Genomic DNA, 19,220 nt, shown 5'->3' with positions numbered 1-19,220 from the left:
CATTTACAATCGCCATCTGTTCTCATGTCATATTTTGGCTAAAATCTAGTTATGTGGCAAAACTTCATAATTGAACTCTGGAAAGATAGAGCAGAGGGTCTGGTCACCCCACTCTCAAGGATAGCCTCCCGCTCACACCATAGGATACAGTCAGCTTTTTTAGGCCTTCCTAGAAATAGACCGCTTCAGCCAGATGCACTGTCAGCAATCGCCTCTGGTGTTTCCTTGAAGCTGTTAGATTTATTTTGATTTAATTGTTTTTTTTATAACATGCCTAATACCGTACCTTAGTTCAGTTTCTAAGCGTGGATATGGGATTCGAACCTCTGGTGCTCTGCGTGGTCTTGCTTCCAAGACTAGCGCGTTGCCCCTGTGCTATCCTCCATTCAGTAAATTTCATCAGCTCTCTTCAATGGTAAATTTCAACAGCTCTATCCCTTCCTCCTAGTGAATTCCCCCTAACATAGCAGCGATGGAACCATCAAGTTTACAGACTTGAGGAGCTCCCTGCAAAGGTTCTCAGAACTAGGATTGGACAGTTACCCTTCTCTCTCCTCCCAAATCCAGCCCGTCTGTATGGATTGGTTGAGGGGTCTGGAGCAGACCTATGGCAATTCTCATTTACAATTGCCATCGGTTCTCATGTCATATTTTGGCTAAAATCTAGTTATGTGGCAAAACTTCATAATTGCACTTCCAACTTCCATAATATATATATTCGGATTCAGCTTATCATGGGGACTTAAGAAGATAACAGCCAGGTCTGCACCATGTTGCACAGCAGTGTGGCAATTTTCTGCCATTTTTACCAAAAGCTTCATAGTTAGGAACATGTAATTTATTACCCATATTCCCAATTTTGGCCTCCCCCGTTCACCAACTCTCACATTTGGAATATTTTCAGATCAGCCAGAAACAATTTTTAGATGGCCATTACAGTTCTCTGAGTTGAAGGTGGAGGAATTTTATATCTCCACAATTGCCTGAAAATTGCATAAATAATTACACATAAATAAAAAAGAATCTGACTTAAGGTTGTTGGGAAAAAGGCCTACGTTATAATAGTTCTTTTAAATTAATTGTAAATCTGTATGTTCAGCAAATGGCAGCTCTGCTTCATCCAGCTATATGTCTCTCTGGTCACAGTTTTTAATGAGTCTCTTTGAAGTTGGTTGTGGGCTCTTTGAAGTTGGAGTTTCAGCCTCCCTTAATGTATTGTCGTCACATCTCACATGCAAAGCCGTTATTTGTGTCAGTGTTTAAAAATCCTGTTTTTCTTGTGGAAGATACATTTAAATACCTCTTCCTTTGTGAATTAAAATGCTTCTTTTCCTTTGGTAATGACAAGTAGGCCTTTTTTAAATGGCCCTTCAGTTTTCAGCTGCAAACACACATGCAAAGCCGTTTTTTTGGTCAGCGTTTTAAAATCCTACTTTTGATGTGAAAGAGGCCTTCAGTTTGGGGCCTTTGATTGCACCCCACACAAACAAACAAATGCTTGCAAAGAAAATAAACAAATTAACACGCATAAATACACACACTTCTTCAAACCTACACACATAGCCACGTGAGTGCCTCGAGACCAAGCAAATAGCAGCGGTGTGTGATTAAATCATATCATAACATAACATGTGCAAAAATACCCCCTCACACCACACGCACATATACGGACATGCACGCACACACAAACACATACGCTCAAATACAAACATACATGCATATATGGGGTGCACCTAGGAAAACATTTCAGGGGGGGCTAACCCTTCACAGTTTGTGAGAGTTTCTTCAGAGGCTGGGGGAGGGGCACATTTACTTGTGTTGGGGCGCCTGGCTTCTTTACATATTCTAATGAGACTATTCTAGTGCAGCTTCAATGTTACAAGCAATTAACTCTCACCTTCACATCTGAAACCACACACTTAAGAACTGCTGTGGGAATGAGCTGTCTCCTGTCCCCCTACCCTTTTAATCACTCACCTGACATACAAGTGCTACCCCCCACTCACGATTTCAATAGCATAAAAAATGTGTGCATGTGAATGCAGGTGCTAACAATGAAATGCTTTATTTATTTTTATTTATTACAGGTATGTAATGCCCAGAACCAGGGGTATCACTGTGTTTGTACAGAATACAGACAGGTGCAGAAAGTCAGGAGGGAACAAGAAAGTGAATGTGGAGCACTAGCCATATTAGTTAAACAACTGAGTTTTCACTCATTTTCTGAAAGATAGATAGGAGTGTTTTTTCTGATACTGGGCAGAGTTCCAAAGGGAGGGTCCTGTGACACAGAATCCACACCTCCTGCTCTTTTACTTTTGAATTTGGGGGTGGAGAGAGTGATGCCGACAGAGGATGGTAGCAACTGTGGAAGGTGTTCTGGGGTGATTCTGCCTATTGATTTGACACTTGCATGTGTGTGCTGCTGCCCTGCAACATGGGGTAGGCACCATATAATTGCCTATAGCTGGCCCTTCGCATTTGTGTGCTGCTGCCGCCCTGCATCATGGAGTAGGCACCATGTATTTGCCTATTTTTGGACTTTTGCATCGGTGTGCTGCTGCCACCCTGCAACATGGGGTAGGCACCATATAATTGCCTATTGCTGGACGTTTGCATTTGTGTGCTGCTGCCGCCCTGCAACATGGGGTAGGCACCATATAATTGCCTATTGCTGGACTTTTGCATTTGTGTGCTGCTGCCGCCCTCTAAAATGGGGTAGGCACCATGTTTTTGCCTATTGCTAGACTTTTGCATTTGTGTGCTGCTGCTGCCCTGCAACATGGGGTAGGCACCATATAATTGCCTATTTATGGACTATTGCATTTGTGTGCTGCTGCCGCCCTGTAAAATCAGGTAGGCACCATGTATTTGCCTATCGCTGGACTTTTGCATTTGTGTGCTACTGCTGCCCTGAAACATGGGGTAGGCACTATATAATTGCCTATTACTGGTCTTTTGCATTTGTGTGCTGCTGCCACCCAGTAAGAACGGGTAGGGACTATGTATTTGCCTATTGCTGGACTTTTGTATTTGTGTGCTGCTGCTGCCCTGCAACATGAGGTAGGCACCATATAATTGCATATTGCTGGACTATTGCATTTGTGTGCTGCTGCCGCCCTGTAAGATCAGGTTGGCACCATGTATTTGCCTATTGATGGACTTTTGCATTTGCGTGCTGCTGCCACCCTACAACATGGGGTAGGCACAATGTATTTGCCTATTGTTGGACTTTTGCATTTGTGTGTTGCTGACGCCCTGCAACATGGGGTAGGCACCATGTATTTGCCTATTGCTGGACCTCTGCATTTGTGTGTTGCTGCCACCCTGCAACATGGGGTAGGCACTATGTACTTGCCCACTGATTTGTCATTTGCATTTGTGTGCTGCTGCAGCCTGTAATATGGTGGCAGGCTCAATGGATGTAATAACCTTGTACTTCTCTTTTACACTTTGCATATGATTTATTACCTTTCACACGCTGTGTGATCTTCTAAATCACCTCGTACACTTCCTTTTCTGTAACCCGAAGCACTGAAACCAAGTTTAAGCCCATAGATACCTCAGGGTTTTATGTGCTATACAAATAAACAAACAAATTCTAAGGCAGCTCAAAGGGCTGAGTTTTGGATTAGGTGTAATCTAACATGTTTTTTCTTAGAGGTGTCCATGAGGAGAACATTGCAGTAGTCGTGTTTACTGTTAATATTGGCTCGACCCAATGTGAGGCAGTTCTCAGGAGAGAGGAATTTTATGCTTAGTGAGATAAACTTGCCGGTATAGGACTTTGAGTAAGCTAAGGCGTTGATGTGGGTAGTCATGGAGAGCTCAGCATTTAGCTGGATTCCTAGGCTTTTAACATGTTTGGAGACAGGTATGATAGTTTCATCGATTAGGAGGGAGGAGAAGGCAGGATCTAGGTGTTTAAGAAGAAGTGGAGAGCCCACAATTGGCAGCTCGGTTGTGTTGTTATTTAGGCAAAGGTTGTGGGTGGCCTTCTATATTGGATAATGCCATGAAGCTTATTTATAGCAGTAGTATCCTCTGTGTAGTTGCGAGAGATTGGGATGGGGATTTGGGTGTTGTTTGTGGAGATAATATAGCTGATGCTAAGAGAGTCAAGCAGGTCGAATAAAGGCTTGCTGTTTTATGCAGTGTCAGGGAGAGACCGGAACCTTGGGGTACTCCCAGGGAACATCAATAAGATCTGCTGCAGAGTCACCAATAAATACCCTAGAAGAGCACTCACTGAGGAAGGATTGGACGCAGTCAGTAGCTTCCAGAGAGAATTGGAAGTTAGATTAAAGGTGTTGGTATAGCAAGTCATTATCCAATAAGTCAAAGGCTGCAGAGGGGTCTAGCAGGAGGGGGATGGCTAGGTTACCCGAGTCACGGATAGTGTCTAATTGGATTTTAAGGTCTAGCAAAGCTGTTTCTGTGCTATGTTTGGGGCGGAAACCTGATTGCCTAGCGCTTAGAAGGTGGTGATGTTCAAGGTATAGTTGTACTTGGTAGTAGGGCATGCAATCCAAGATTTTAAGGAGAAAGGGTACAGAAGTAATGGTCTTTACATTAGGAATTGCTGGGCCTTTATTGACTGTGCAGCCACAGGCACTGTTTATTGTATGTGCCCTTTCAGTCCTGCTACAGCTCTGTAGGTCAGCCCGCTCAAGTCAACAAAGCCCAAAATGTCAGGGGGTGGGGGCTAAAGCCCGATCTGCACAACGGCCATTGCTCCACTGATGCACATACAGGAACTAGTGTTGCTTTACTTCGAACCAACATTGTCTTAGGACCACCATTATCCGCTGCTCTCCCCCATTGTGCTAGTTGTGCAGTGACACCCCCTTCTTGGTCCTTACCAATCCCTCACATGGCAATGTGTTGGTGTGGTCCCTATGTTATGAGCAGTCTGCACAGAGCTGAAACCGGGTGTGAATACTTACTAATAATGCTCAGCCGTTGTTCAATCAAGTGCTGGTTATTTTGAGAATTCAAGTGCACACTATTGCCTTTTATTGACCTGAGGTGGATGAAAAGCTGAGTCATCCCTGTTCAGAATGCGACATGCGATTTGAGGCCTACGCGCAGATCTCAGAGTCAGGTGCTCAACATGATGAGCTGTCTTGATGGATTGAGTGGATGCTTTCTAGAGACATGATGCTGCCTGCTTACTCTGGCGGGCTGGTAGTAATGTAATGGCATTGGGCTGTGCCATGGATAAATCCGCACTCTGTATGTGCCTCTATCGTTCAAAGAGGTTTGCTCTGGGGAAGGGCATGTTGGTTGCTTCTGTTAGTTTTTCAATATATTCAAGCCTGCTTGTATTGCTTCTTGAAGAAGGAAAAGGCGTTGGAAATGTAACTTCACTGTCATACTGATAGCTTACTTTTCCCCACTCTGTTTCACTCATGCTGTCAATGCCTTTAATATACGTTAGCCCTCCCCTTTGGAGATAAACTCAGTTGGGGGCATTGTGTATGTTTAAAACAGGTTCACGTTGAAAATAATGTCTTCTCCCTTTTCGTTTAAATACAATTTCCTCAGTGCCCAAGCATTTCCTTTTTGGATCACACAGATGTTCTTGTTTCAAAGGTGGTATAGTCAAGGACATACCGCATTTTTGTTGCTGATTTTATTTGAATGAGCCCAGTGTATAGTATATGAGCAGTCCAGCATTCCTGTAATTTCCGCACCTCAACAAATATTGGTGATTCATCAGTGTATGTAATCTGTCCTCTGTAGGTTAGCACTTAACTTTAAAGTGATGTGAGTGTTTGACGCTTCTTGGGTGCTTCTACAGTGTTCTATGGAGAAGGGAACATTGAACATATTGCGCAATATGATGTACTTATATCTCAAGTCAATCAAACAGATCGGAGGATTAAGGAATCAGGAGGGGGCTTTGAAGTGAGGGGTGACTGTGGCATTGTTGATCTTGGGTTTTGTCGTCTTTTGGGACTGGGATGTGCAATGGAGGACTTTGTGTAGAAGAGCGTATTAAAGTATGATCTTTGAGAGTATTGTTGTGTGTACCTCTTAGGGGGCTTGCCTCTGCCTGAAGGAGGAAGGACATCTTCCCAGTGATAATTTACAGTGGATAGGTGAATACACTGGAGGGGTCGGATGCTCTCATTTTATTAGTGAGTTTATTGTTAATGTCAGGCGGGCGTGTTTACGATGGGTGGGGGCGGGGGTTTGGGTAGGTTTTAGGGCTTTATTTTTATTACTTTACTTAAAGGCTTCTGTACTCTGATACAGCTCAGAAAAATAAGTAAAGCGGTAGACCTGCACTCAAGTCCCTGATCCTTCATGTATTGGACAGTTTTCACAAAAAATTGGATCAGTAGAACGGGATGACTCCGGTTAGATTTAATACATATCAAATGTTATTCAATTAATTCATCACCAGGAAAATTCATCCTAATATCATAAAATCTCATAAAAATCAATCGATTCATACCATCATTCATAACCGCATACAGAACTCATTCAGACATTAAAATATAAAACACCCTAGTGTTCCCTACATCAATAGGTATTGAGAATGTTATTCCATCAAATATTTTCCATTATCATATTCAGCAGTGACCCAGTCCATAGTATCAGGTGTCACTGTATAACTTGTATAAAGTTTAACCAGATATCTCTTGCAGAAAAACGTCGACATGTCAGAGACCTTCTTCAGGACGTCAGGCAATGGAGCAAATACTCTGCCCTGTTCTTAGCGTATATGGGCCAGTAATCAATCCCCAAGTTACAATTCTCGGGATCGTGAGTGAGACGGCGGGAGTTAATCCTCCACTGGCATCAGTATGTATGTTGAGCAAGCACCAAAGTGCCAAATGAAGCTCCTTCCAGGACCTGCGTGATGTAATGGCAGGATATTCACTAGTGTATATTGATCACTAGGACCTCCATGAAGCTTCTAGTGGAATACACCATCCGCTTAGTCATGAAAAAACGGAACCGGCACCTTCTTCATTCAAACGGTGCCAAACTTGAAAAAAGCAGCAAAATCCATGCCCATCTGAGCACTAGGCCCTCTGTTGTACCTGCTGCCAGCTTTGTCTGGTCTCTTATGCCCAATTGAGTGTGGGTTTTTTTTCTCTTGCTTTCCTTTCTACTTTCTCCTTTATCTCTTGTTTCCTCCTGCGTCAATATATCTCCTGTCTGTCCATTCTGTGGTGTACAAAATGAATCTTAAATCGATTAGTCATCTTAACATGGTATCATGGAATGTTAATGGGCTTAATGAGGTCAAATGAACCAAGGTGCTGAAACATTTTAATTCTATACCCTGTGACATTGCGTTTCTCCAAGAAACACACCTTGATGATCAGGAAGCTGAGAAGCTTAAGAGAGGATGGGTTGGACGGACCTACTTCTCGACACACTCAAGCAGCAAAAGAGGTCTCTCAGTACTTATTAGGAAGAGTTTGCCTCGACAGTCCTGGCCCGCAAAACAGACATGGAGGGGAGAATTGTCTGTGTTACAGTCAACATACAAAACTGTATACTGCTTTTGTGTAATATATATGCGCCAAACTCAGACGATCCTCTATTTTTTCATTCACTTACATAAATTATCCAAAACTGCAAGGTTTATTCAATTGTGTTGGCCAGCGACTTCAACTTGGTGATGGATCAATTACTTGACCGGTCTAACAATGATTGCTCCAGAAACCCCAAGAAAAACCAAGAAGTCATTAGAAATTTTGATCACTTCATTTCACCTGGATGATATATGGCATCTGGAACACCCGTCAGAGAGAGACTATAGCTTCAATTCCAAGTGGCATGACTCATATTCATGCATTGATTTTTTCTTTACCTCAGGTCAGGTGACACCGAACTGTTTTAATTCCAAAATAGGTCTGATCAATATCTCATACCATGCATCTGTGTCGGTATGCCTCTCTCTTCAATCTACTTTGGTCAAATCAGCATGGTGGAGGTTGAACTCAAACGTTTTGCAAGATGAGCAAACCAGAGGGGCGATTGTGGATGAAATTGAAGAATTCATTCGAAACAGCAGGACAGAAGGCATGGCAGTCTCTACTATTTGGGAGCATTTCAATATTTTATCAGAGGTGTGCTGATGGCGAAATCTGGTAGATTCGGAAAGATGAGGGAAGAAAAGAAGAAGATGTTATCTGCTGAAGCCAAGCGATTGGAAAAACAATTTGTCATGAGCCGTGATGAAGGGGTTAAAACCCAACTGAGGGAGACGAAGTATGAACTGAACAAAATCATATCGGACCAAGTAGATTATGCTTTATTTAGGCAGAAGATAAACTACTTCGAGAATGGTGAAAAGGCTGGTAGGCTTTTAGCCCACAGGCTGAAAGTGGCTGAGAGTGACCATATCATCACTGCAATCCGAAAACCAGAAGGGGGATTTAAAACGCAACAAACGGGAATCAATACACTGTTTCATCATTTTTATGGAAGACACTAAAAGTTGGAATTGAGCTGCAAGCTGGAGGCTATGAAGTCCTTCCTAGACTCCATAGAACTCTCTTGCCTAACTGATGAACAGACAAGGACTCTCGAGGGTTATGTACACATAGAGGATGTTCAGTGGGCTATTTCATAACTCAGTGTAGGCAAGTCACCTGGTATCGATGGACTACCGAGAGATTTGTATGGGATGTTGCCTGACAGTGCACTGCTGCTATTGTGTGATGTGTACAATGCATCCTTTGACGCTGGCTCCCTGCCAGATACTATACGGCATGCCTTGATAGCTGTGCTACCAAAAAAAGACAGGTCACCTACTCGATGTGCCAATTATAGGCCAATCGCCTTAATCAATACAGACTGTAAGATCTTGGCTAGAATACTAGCTAAAAGACTGGAGCCAGTGATACCATCGTCGATCCATAATAATCAGGTCGGCTTTGTCACCGGGAGGTCTGCAGCTGACAATATGAGGCATTCACTACTAACAATTGAACATGAGCATGCACTGGTGAACGCTGCATAAAATGAGACTTGGTCAAGGCTTTTTGAAATGGGTGTGTCTTCTATATAAGGATCCATCGGTCAGTGTAATCACCAACAGTATAATATCAGAATCATTCAACCTTGCCAGGGGTACCAGACAGGGGTGCCCTCTTTCGTCTTTATTGTTCATTTTGTCAATGAAACCGCTGGCAGTATTACTTCGATCTGATGCCAATCTCTTCCCAATAATAGATGACCATGAAAATAAAATCTGGTATACGCAGATGATCTGCTGGTGGCTATACGGGATCTAGCACATGGCATCCCTTATCTGATGCAAGACATTCAACGATTTTCTTCTGTGTCTGGATGTAAAGTAAACTAGGGTAAGTCGGAAATTCTCCCGATCAACAACTTGTGTATGCAATTCACATGTAGTCAGTTCCAGTTTACTTGGTGTCAGGACAGACTGAAATATTTGGGAATTTTGATTGGGCCAGAGGCGGTGAAGTTACCAAAAATTAACTTTGATGTGATTATGCCGAAACTACAGTCAGACATGGATAGATGGGGAGTCCTGAAACTGTCAACATGGGGGAAAATCAATTGTATTCAAATGAATCTCGCACCTCGTGTAAATTACCTTCTTTCCATGCTTCCAATCAAAGTGCCAACACACTACTTCAAATATATCAATAGAATGATGCAGAAATGTATATGGGACGGGAAACCTCCAAGACTTGCGCTGTGGAAATTGCAGCTGCCACAGAAGTATGGCAGAATGAATCTACCTCACTTTTCAGAATATCATTTGGCTTTCACGGTTAGGCATCTGTGTAAAATTATCAACACTGATGGGGAGCCAATGGTTGACATACTGAGAGAAAGTAATGCATTGTTTCATTTGGCCCCCCAAGGCCTTATTATCTACAGTGTGAAAACAATCCAAAAGACCAAATCCGCGGACTGCTTTTTTGAAGGAGTGCTGGCTTAATCCGTCTAACTGTATTGGAACCAATCCCTTCTTATTCCCGGATGCTCCGATCAGGCTCAATCCAGCTTTGAAGCTAGCTAAGTGGAAAAGTGCTATTCTGGCCATCATGTTTCCTAGCAGGGATCAAATATGTTGCAGCCCTAATTAAAGATGAAGAATGGATTCTGTTTGCACAACTTTGCAGCACTTTTCATTTAAAGCAATGCACCTACGCAGAATATAGAAAGCTGAAGAGCATCATCTCCGTAAACATGGACCCCGCATAATTGGCGGTCCAGGGCAAAGCTTGGGCAGCTTTAGAGACATGCACATGTGCTGCTCACCCAGCCGCAACTATGTACAAGGTTCTGAGAACATGTCATAAGGGGAACTTGGAGATGGCAAATGCTTGGATAGAGGAGCTGGGTGAAGTGATTGACCAAAAATGCTGGTTGCGTTGCTGTGGTAATGTGAGGCTGGTGAGCATGGACTGGGGCTTAAGAGCATCGCAAACCAAGCTTCTATTTAGAACTTTTTGGACTCCGGTGCGTCTGTTTATGAGACACTTGTTGGAAAATGATCTGTGCTGGAAATGCAAACAATCAAGAGGTACTTTAAGTCATCAGATCTGGTTCTGTCCCAAGACTAAGGTATTCTGGGAGGGAGTTTGTGAGAGATTAGGTTTGGTGTTGAGCTGCACCATTCCAATGGTTGTGTCTCTCTTAATACTGGGAGATGTGTCATTGTTAGTGGATGTTGACTTTAGAAAGAAAATGTGGTTCCTCAGGGCCTGTATGATTGCAAAAAAGATGATTCTTACGGCATGGAAGTCGTCCAGCTCTTTTTGCATCGATGAGTGGGTGGATGAGTTGCTTACGATCTCCACCTATGAAAAGGCAATTTGCAAACTTAAAGGAGAGGCTGAAAAGTTTATGGATATATGGGGGATCTTTCTCAATGTGTATGCTTAAAGTCTCATGGTGACTCAATATCCTGGTGTGTTTTGTCCAAATTCACTATTACCCTGAAATGTACTCTGATTTGCTCTTATGCTAGCCAAGACCATGCCATGTTATGTGGGGATGTGTTGTGTGATTATTTATAAATTGTACTACCAAATGATACAGTTAGATATTCTTCTGTTTCTTGCGCTTCTCCTTTTCTGGTCTCTTTTCAATGTTCTTTCTTGTTCTACCTTTTCTTCTTATTTATGTTGTGTTATCATGAGATGGATTTTTCTTCTTTTTCTTCTCTTTTGGACTCAATCTTGTGACCATGTTTGTACTTTTATGAAGCTTGTTTATTTCTGATTGTATTGCAAACTTTATTGGTGAAAATAAAATATTATAAATCGAAAAAACAGAACAAAGAAGAAAAACATATCCTTTAATTTTTGTGTTAAATTGTACATGGGTTGCTGAGCTAGATAAAGGTGATCAGTGGTATGGAGTGATGTAGTGTAATGCCATGGAAACAGTATCCATTTTGGGGGGTTTAAGTAAACTTGGGGCAAAGTCCTGCTCAAGCACTTGCATATGGGCATAACTGCTGCGGAAAACAGAGCTAACACTGGACGCCCAGCCAGGTCGCTGGTATTGCCAGCAAATATGAGAGAGAGCTATATGGGCAAAAAAGGGGCCAAAACCCCACTTGTCAACATATGTTTTACATCTATTACCCATAAGCAACTGCGTACTTTCACAGGGACTCGACTGCACCCTTCAACCTTGAACAAATTCCATCCAGAAAAGAAGCTTTTTTTTAGTTTTGGCTAGTAGGTGGTACTAAAGTGTCACCTATAAGCCAAAGCGATTGTATTACAGTACATCTAGGGAGAAATGACATATGAGGAGGAACATAAAGCTTGTAGGTGCTGTTTTCTTATTTACCCACCCATTGACTGCCAATGGTCATGTTAATCCCTATGTCCATTCCCACCCACTTCACCTTCCCACCCAAAAGACCTCCTCATGGGATCTCTGAGTTCCTTGGTTAAGCCTTACCATCAAACTTTGCCCTCGAACTTCCTGCCAGTGTTGTTTCAAAGCAGTCCTTTGGGAATTAATGACTTAATTGGAGTTGTAAACCCGCTACTGGTGAAATACAAATGTCTTAACCAGGTCTGCCTTCAGACACTCTATTTATAAGCACTCTCCGTGTCCTTCACTTAAGTCCTGTTAAAAAGAAGCATTGGCAAAGCTAACGCTTTTGTATGAACATTAGGCATGTGCCAGTTACTGCTATTATATGCCAAGGTACTCCTCCATTCTGTAGCTGCTACTATCAATGGCCAGTTAACACCACTATGGCAGCACCTGGCGAATGCTTTCCCATGCCTTCACAAAAGCCCAAAACTATTGGCATGGCCAATGCTTGCTAATTGTTTATTGTAGGTATCTGCTTAACCAAATTATTGAACTGATTCTAGGGGGAGTGAGTCTTCCTGTTCCCATTCCCTTTTGAATTCCCCCGCTCTATCCCCTATGAAAACACAGAATGGCACACACAGGGGCCGCATTACCCGAACTTTGGGGGTGGGGGGCTCAATTAAGATGGCTGTATAAAATCGCATGTCGATGCTATTTCCCTCGAACGGTGCTAGAGTGGCGCGAGGATGTTCTACAAGGCAATGATTGCTTGCAGTGAGCTACGTGTTCCGGGTGATGTTGCATGTCCTGTCTGTGTTAAATGTGTATTCCACGTGGGTCAACATCAGCAAAACATTAAGGAAAAATGAAAAAAGCAACGGACAGGACACGTTGATGGTGAGACCAGGCGGCATGTACCACCCTTGTGCAACGCTCAATAGTGCGATATAGCACCGCTTGAGCAATATAACGCAGAGGACCTGATTTACAACGCGTTTTTTAATGGAATTTCCCACTGAAAAGCGCGTTGTAAATCAGGCCTGACACAAATTGGCCCTGATTCACAGAAACATTTAATAACGGCGCAGTCCCATTGAAAAACGCGATGTGAATGAAGCCCAATTTAACGTAACTATCTCAATGTGCACTAACCCAGCGCACTATGACCCAAGGACCTGCGCATGCGCCTTATTGATGCATCCCTCTCCCCTGCAGAGTTATGGGAGAGTGACTGCTCCTAAAAGCAGAGCGCGAGTCCAACTGAAAGGCTTAGAAACTCTGCTGCCTCCTCACCTCGCGCATTTTTTCAAATTCGGACAACTGCATTTTTTTCAAACACAGCCCCATTTCAAGCACAGCTGTCAATGTACCGTAGTTTTGGACCTTGAACCTGGGGGCGGGGGGTGTTTGGTGACGCGGGGCAGAAGCATCATGCTGCATTTTCAGCTCGTTTGCAAAGCCGGGGGCGTGTCCCTTTGCAAGGGACAAAGGGCCTGATTTACAAACAAGTTTTCAGTAGGACTTCCCCATGTTAAACCATTTTTGTAAATGTGGCCCAATGAAGAAATTTGTTTGCTAACCAAATGAAATTAATATTCCAATGTCGGCACCTTGGAAGGTTGTACCCTTTCTCCCTCACACCCCTTTATTTCTTCTAATTTTGCCAACACTGACTACGACAATGTCTACGGCTCTTACTTGCATTGTGCTTTTCTTACAGAACGCGTCCATAAGTACAGGTTAACCTTGTAACACTGACTACGAAACCTCGAGTGGTGAGTACCCCATTCCCACCAAAGCGCGAGTGTGTCAGAGACCAGGAGCGCCCCCTTCTCGAGTGCACAAGACAGCACACCCCTCTGCACACACTCGCATCAAAGGCTCCTCGGAACCTTCGGGTCTAGCGCGCGCTACAAATAAAATAAATACAAAACATCTGATCGATGTGAGATTCGTGTTTACCTCTCTACAGAGCACCAGTGCATTATACAAATATCACACACGTGCATGAAAGATATACGTCAATTCAATCTCCTTCCCAGGTGTACATCAAACACAATGCAGGAATAAGGCCAGATGTTCCCGGTTTTGGTAAATACGGAAAACTATGGGCCCGATTCATGGAATTTTTGCACGGTTCAAAGTGGTATTGCACTGCTGAAAAGTGACCCTGTTTCCATGGAAATGTGCACAGTGTATTTTTGCAGTACAAAAGGAACTTTGCACTGACTTTGCACTGCAAAAATACACTGCGCACGGTTCCATGAATCGGGGTTTGTGTCGGCAGGGCAGTCGCTTTGCAGCAGCGAATCTGGGAAAGAAAGCCACGAGCTTGCTGGGCCACTGCAGGGAGCTCCCGCGAGCTGTGCTCTGGTGTGTCCTTTTATTTTAACGTAAGTGCATGCACTGCGATGAAGGTAAACTGGCCAGGGGCAGCTATTGAGTCTAAATACGTGCAGATGCTGGGTGGTGTGAAATGGGAGGGGTGCATAAATGTTCATGATGTGTGACACCACGCCTAAAATCCGTTGCCTCTTCTTGCACTGTGCTACTTTCTAGAGTCAGGGGGATTTGTTAGGTTCAAATCAAGCTGCATGCTGGTAATCGTAGGCTTCCACCCAGGATGTGCAACATAAAGCAATAATCATGCTTTGCTTACCTGTATTGGCAGGTTGCTTTACTGTGTAATTTCTGTCCGTTTTGAGTCATCGCGCTATTTTAGTCCTGTGTTTTTGACACTTGTTGCAAGCCTGTTACTTGTCTGCTATGACTCCACCCCTAGCCCTGCCAACTCACCGCCACTACTACCTCATGGAATCCCAGAGCATTTTTTTCTCATTTCCCCCCAAAATGTCCAGCACTTACCAAACACACATCACCCTGAAAAAGAGAGCATCATTTGATGTGATTGCGGCAATAAAATCAAACATGTTTACACAATAGGCTCACAAACAACACCTCCCGCAATAGTTACGTGATTTCCAAATTGATACTCGGAATTTGAAAGCGTTGTCTGGGTTTCGCTAGCAACACAATAATCCTGTTTTGGTCACCTTGTGGAAACTGTAAATGCTGAACACAGAAAGCATGATTTCATGCGTGGATGGATGTGTGTTCGCTCAACAGGCATTGCTGCTGGTGAAGGTTCAGCAGTTATTGCTGCTGACCGGCAGGTGAAGGTTTAGTAAGCAACGCTGCTGGCCAGCTGCATACATTTTCAGCAGACATTGATGCTGGCCACCGGTGTGTAGGTTTAGCAGGCATTGCTGCTGGCCTGCAAGTAATGGTTTAGTAAGCATTGCTGCTGGCCAGCTGCATGAATGTTCAGCAGTCATTGCTACTGTCCAGCCGTGAGTAGGTTTAGCAGGAATTGCTGATAGCCTGCAGGTGAAGAAGGTTCAGCAGGCATTTCTGCTGGCCAGCTGAATGAAGGTTCAGCAGCCATTGCTGATGACTGGCATGTGAAGGTTCAGCAGGCACTGCTCCTAGCCTGCATGTAATGGTTTAGTAAGCATTGCTGCTGGCCAGCTGCATGAAGGTTCAGCAGACATTGCTGCTGGCCAGCTGCCTGAAAGTTCAGCAGACATTGTGGCTGACCGGCAGGTGAAGGTTTAGCAGGCATTGCCACCAGCTTGCAGGTGATGGTTTAGTAGGCATTGGTGATGGCCAGCTGCATGAAGGTTCAGCAGACATTGCTGTGTGTAATTTTAGCAGGCTTTGCTGCTGCCCTACAGTTGGAGGATCAATAGGCATTGCTCCTGGACAGCTGCGTGAAGGTTCTGCAGACATTGTTACTGGCCAGCTGCGTGAAGGTTCTTCATGCATTGGTGTTGGTCTGCTGTTTGAAAGTTCAGCAAGCAGTGCCGCTGGCCTGCAGGTAAAGGTTCAGCAGGCATGGCTGCTGGCCTGCAGGTAGTTCAGCAAGCACTGCTGCTGGCCTGCAGGTGAAGGTTCAGCAGGCATTGCTGCTGGCGTGCGGGTGAAGGTTCAATAGGCATTGCTGCTGGTCAGCTGTTTGAAAGTTCAGCAGGCATGGCTGCTGGCCTGCAGGTAAAGGTTCAGCAAGCAGCGCCGCTGGCCTGCAGGTAAAGGTTCAGCAGGCATGGCTGCTGGCCTGCAGGTAAATGTTCAGCAAGCACTGCTGCTGGCCTGCAGGTAAAGGTTCAGCAAGCACTGCTGCTGGTCTGCAGGTAAAGGTTCAGCAGGCATTGCTGCTGGCCTGCAGGTAAAGGTTCAGCCGGCATTGTTGCTGGCCTGCAGGTAAAGGTTCAGCAAGCACTGCTGCTGGTCTGCAGGTACAGGTTCAGCAGGCATTGCTGCTGGCCTGCAGGTAAAGGTTCAGCAAGCACCGCTGCTGGCCTGCAGGTAAAGGTTCAGCCGGCATTGTTGCTGGCCTGCAGGTAAAGGTTCAGCAAGCACTGCTGTTGGTCTGTTGGTGAAGGATCAACGGGCATTGCTGCGTCGTGATGCTACTGGAAGCTTCGCACTTCAAAGGCACTTTAAGGTGGACACGATATGAGTTGATGAATTTGAACTGAAATAATGGCTGTGTTATTCGACGTCACACATCGCTCGTGGGTCATGTACATTTACGATGTGCGTTTTAAGAACAAATGCCGGATTCTTGTCAATATAGCGATGATTACTTTTATAGCGACGTGTTTGGTCGTACAGGTGCTCTGAATAAATCATAGACCAAAAGGAGGCACTTGGCTTAGGATTCATTTGCTGGGTTGTCATGAGGGAGATTTGGTGGCATAACAAGCAAGGGGTGTACATGTCACCAAAACTCCAAGATGGCATTGTGGCGCCCGCAACAAAGATATCAACCGGCATGTTTTACGTGACGAGTACAATTCTACACTGTAGACGTTCCGTAATGTATGAGAAGGCCAACTCTCATACCCGTGAAATATTGAATTTGAATGTACTGCTGTTTGGGGGGGAAAACAGAAGCCATTGCGTAACAGTAGATCCTCCAATCGCCCGTCCAAGCTCCATTGCTACCACACGAGAAGGGAGCGGCCACAAACCGAAGAGGGTTTAGACGGGAGGTCTGAAGAAGCAGCAAACGGATGCTGCATTTGCAGTCTCCCCCCTTGGGTGTCAACCCCGTGGCAACATTATTGGGAAGCCTCATTGGGGTGGTGTGATTTAGGCACACCTTCTGGGGGGAGCACCCAAAGCCTCGGGCCTCTAGGGGGCAACAGCGAATGCCACGGCGTCGCGCCTATTGACATACTCATGGCGTCTGCGTCACCCGTCCACCACACACCTTCTTTGTATAAATGCGTTTACATTGAGCGTCTAGCTATATATAATTTACTTTAGAAAAAGGAATACACATTGGCAACATAAACGTAACATGGGGTTGGTAAAGCCGGTGGAGCTCCAGGGCTGCCGTGGCCTGCTGTTGTGCTTTAACCCCCTGAGAAGTGTCGTATCGGCTTGCCTCGGATCGGGATGACGGCGCCACACAAATAAAACCTGAACAAGCAAACACTTCAATGCCCCCGTATTACTAGGACACATAGTAAGGAAACATCTCCCCCAAGCAGCCACCCGGGACCGCCACTCATTACACGTTAACAAGCAGGAAGTGATGAGATAACATGTATATGATGTCAGGAGTCAAACGCCAGTCAAAGACGTGTTAACCTCCGGGGTCATGAGCAGGAAATGCTGAAGCAGAGCCCTGCTTATTTATTGAGTCTAGAGAACAATGGGTGGACGCTGCGCGCCTTGCATAATTACCCATTGAATCCTGCTTAGTATAAATGATTACTTCTGACAAGTCATCGTGTCAAGCCCCTCACGCAAAAAACAGCACCAATAAACAACGCGCGATCAAAGAACACACACGGGATGCGGATTCAGCACGTGAGATTGTTGCATGTTTCTGCATAACGTGTGCGTGTGTGGATGTTAGTGGCATGTGTCTGTATTTCTGGTCAGGTAAATACATAATGAATACACACAAAGACGAACACGCGCACACAGACGCGGGCTTTTCTAAACTCACCCCCACCACGAAAGCATCAACACTCACAGTGAACAGACTGATCGAACGAAGCACGTGCGACTGTTCCCGCTGCTGCATTCAGCTTATTCTCCGCGGTGTTTCTTTTATGAGCGAGAAATGATGTGCAGCTGATCAACAACTTAAAACATATATATATTTCTCTAAAATAACTTGTGCTTCCAGTATACTGTCATTCTAATGTCATTAGCCCCACATGCACCAGTGTAGAGGCCTGGAAGGTGCCCAGGTTTCCTGGTCCTGAAGTGCCAGTGCCGCCTGCGTAGGTATGCAGTGACAGTGAGAGTGCGCTGGTCACTGGTGCCAGTGCCGCCCGCGCATACATAACACAGTAGGAGATGGCCTGGCAATGTTGCCAGTTACAATCGCGTATGGGAGCGCGCCTAAAACTGGTGCCAGCGCCGCACCTGCAGACGTAATGCAGTGGGAGCGCGCACCTCACACTGGTGCCATCGCCCTTGGGAGCGTGCGTGACACTGGTGCCGGTGCCCTTGGGAGCGTGCGTGACACTGGTGCCGGTGCCGCCCGCGTAGGCATACAGTTGGAGCTCGCGTGGCACCGGCGCCGTTGCCCTGACAGGATAGAAGTGCACAGAGGCGCCATTTCAGGCCCTGAAGGGAGCTACGCACTTAGAACTTCTCAACGAAGACTCGCACTAGCCCGCGCCCCGCGTCTCTGTAAACCCTTCTCTCAGGCTTTTAAGCATGCATCAATGGGGCCCACCCTCGTCTGACATATACCGAGCAGTGCACTCACCTTTATTTGCAAACGGGGTCTTGAATGTGGTTCGGCTTCACAAAAAGCACGCCGAACCGAGCAACGCGGTCTGCCGACTTCCTCTCGTTAATGTTTAGTATAAAAAAAAACAAGCACGCTTAATCAGCATGCTGATTGCACCCCCAACTAACAAATAATTTACTACTGCCAGCCCTGCATTCTATTAAAAGCTCATTAAATCCCGTGCTCTCCAAAGGGAGGATGGGCCCCGGGACGCGCGCTTCTGCTCGCAATTGTCACTTATTCCACATTTACGCTGTTCTTCTTTCCACGAGCACAGGCCACAGTATGGCCCTGAATTTTCTCCATTGGTAACACCATTTGTACTTACAATCCAGCAAATAAAAGAATACGTTGCAAGCGCCTCTGACCAGTACTCTACTCTTGGCCAGTACTTAGACTGGTGTGAGGCTCCGCGTAATGACACGGGCACAACAAGCGTCAGGGCAGCATCGTCTCAGCAGTCGTCTTCATAGAACGTTGAGGCTGCAGATCTGCAGTAACCATCACTTTCAACACACAAATATGCACGCTTGAGCACCACGACGGGGGTGAACCAAGGCACAAGGAAATTACCACACAACACAAAATGCGTGTGTGCGGAACGTGCATG

At 45.1% G+C, this 19,220-nt stretch overlaps 1 long non-coding RNA gene across 1 annotated transcript in view; it reads right to left on the bottom strand.

The window, feature by feature from the left end:
* The window catches only part of LOC138511736 (uncharacterized), a 109,408-nt gene extending 90,653 nt beyond the window's left edge, over positions 1-18,755 (bottom strand). Inside the window, exon 1 of the long non-coding RNA XR_011280664.1 lies at positions 18,587-18,755. This is a non-coding gene — a long non-coding RNA (uncharacterized lncRNA). The remainder of the gene's footprint in view (positions 1-18,586) is intronic.
* Positions 18,756-19,220: the final 465 nt, after the last annotated feature.

Source organism: Ambystoma mexicanum, chromosome 6p, assembly GCF_040938575.1.
Source record: "Ambystoma mexicanum isolate Mex_15411 chromosome 6p, UKY_AmexF1_1, whole genome shotgun sequence".
Lineage (NCBI taxonomy): Eukaryota > Metazoa > Chordata > Amphibia > Caudata > Ambystomatidae > Ambystoma > Ambystoma mexicanum.
This window is presented reverse-complemented; position numbering and strand designations above follow the sequence as displayed.